Here is a 2411-nt window from a genome sequence, read left to right as displayed (position 1 = left end):
AGAGCTGGAGGTAGCAGAGCTGAAGATGTTGAGGTTTTCTTTGGGAGTGACCAGGTTGGATAGGATCAGGAATGAGTACATTAGAGGGACAACTCATATTAGAGACTTTGGAGAGAAAGTCAGAGAGGCCAGACTGAGATGGTTTGGACATGTCCAGAGGAGACAGACTGACTATATCGGGAGAAGGATGCTGAGTCTTGAACTGCCAGGCAGGAGACCGAGAGGAAGACCGAAGAGGTTTATGGATGGGGTCAAAGAGGACATGAAGTTAGCTGGTGTGAGAGAAGAGGATGCACAAAACCGGGATAGATGGAGGACATTGATTCGCTGTGGCGACCCCTGAGGGGAAAAGCCGAAAGGAAAAGAAGATAAATAAATAAATAAAAATAAATAAATAAATAAATAAATAAATAAATAAATAAATAAATAAATAAATGGAGCCATTTGTTCACGAGCTCAGAAGCAAATGTGAAAGGAAGTCTCATCTCTGCTCCATCATGGGCTGAATTGTCTGATGGACCCTTAATGACCAAAACAAGGCCACCTTGCTCCTGAAAAATGGATCGATTGGGACAATAGATTCGAAATTCGAGCTGAAAATGGAAGTTGTGAGGGTACCGCGAAGCTGGTCAAACCCGACGCTCTGCTACCTCCTTGTGGTTACAATGCGCAGGCGCAGAAGTTTCCTATTTTCCCCTCTGCCTTCAGGATTAGGGTTTAGAAGTACAGCTGAAAAGTAGGGTTTTGGTCCTACAGTAGGATATTAAACTAAATAGGGGTTTGAAGCTTTGTTCAAAACTAAAGTGAGGGTTTGAAAGAAGGGTTTCAAACTATGGTTAGGGTTTAGAAGTTCTGCTGGAAATGAGGGTTTGAAAGTGGGGTTGGAAACTATTATCAGGGTTTGGAGTTCGGGTTGAAAACTAGAGATTTTGTTCTACACCGTGTTTTTCAGGGTTAGGTTTTGGAAGTACGATGAGACCTCAATTTATGAACTTAATTGGTTCCCAGACAGAGTGTGTAAGCCAAAAAGTGTGTATCACCAAAAAAGATTCCCAGAGGAAACCATTAAAATGGGAATAATCCGTTCCCGGGTTTCCATAAAATATACTTTTCAATTAAATAAGCCATAAAACTACACACAACCTACTTTATCCTATGTATAATAAACGTGCTATTGTATTGCAATGAAAGAAATACAGTCACTTATAATAAAGTCACTTTATTTACATTTGTGATGGTCATTGATGGCGCTTAAGTGACACCTGTTGCTTTCTGACTTGTAAGGTCTTACGAAACTGAGGCATCACATTATCATTCATCATGTTGATGATTCTTATAGCCTTGTCTGAATGGAACTGTTCAATAAAAGCCTGCACATCAACTGTTGAATGGCCTGCTTCTGCTTGTCCTCTTGAAGGCAAATCAAACTCTCTGTGTTGATGACCTCATTATGGTCAGCAACAAACTCCTCGATGTCATCTGCATTCACTTCGAGTCCCGTAGGTGCTGGCAGAGATTTTATGACAACAAAAGGCGCGAGTCCGATGATTCCACGGACGCGGAATAAAACGGGACAAAAGAAGGCGGGCGGGGCGAATAAAATGGCACACTCGCGTCTAACAATCACTTCGTGCAAAGCAAACACTTGGAGCACAAGCAAACATTTGGAGCACAAGACGTGACGTAGCGATGCACTTTCGTCGTAATCATGTCACTGGTAAGGTGACAGTGACTCGTTGAAATGAAATGAAATTGCAGAACGAGTGTCGCGAACGTAGGCCACGCCCGACCTGTCAACTCGCACGAGACAATTTAGCGTGACTATTGACACGCTGTTCCGGTGTGTGTGAAATCACTCTACCGTTTAGCCAATCACAATCACTTGTATCGCAACTTGACAGAGGGGTGCGTTCAAGTGTAGCAACACAAAAACGTTGGTAAGTGTTTGTCACCGCTCATTCAGTTAGACCACAGGTGTCAAAGTCAAGGCCCGCGGGCCAAATCCGGCCCGCCACATCATTTTTTTCGGCCCGCGGAAGCAAATCAAACTTGTTAAATTCCATGATGATTGCTAAAATCGGAGCCTAAATTTCATATTTTTGGATGTCAACCACAACAAAAGTCATTATTCTTGACTTCAGATTTGAAAACGAGTTATTCATTAATTTGCTGTGAGCTCTATATGTAATATTTGAAGGGATTTAAACATTCTAATGGGTTCCCCAAATTCATAACGACCCTCGAGAGGAAACCATAACTACAATGTGGCCCGCGGCAAAAAATAACTTTGACACCCCTGAGTTAGACAATGCTTTCCAAACAGCCTAGAGTCGTAAGAAATCGTGCGCTATTCTCGAACCTGAACGCACCCCAAGTCTTGGATGACAAATAAACAGAGCAGAGTAGACGTG

Source organism: Hippocampus bargibanti, linkage group LG02 (genome assembly GCF_051943395.1).
Source record: "Hippocampus bargibanti isolate YZ-2025 linkage group LG02, ASM5194339v1, whole genome shotgun sequence".
Classification (NCBI taxonomy): domain Eukaryota; kingdom Metazoa; phylum Chordata; class Actinopteri; order Syngnathiformes; family Syngnathidae; genus Hippocampus; species Hippocampus bargibanti.
Note: the sequence above shows the minus strand (reverse complement) of the source record.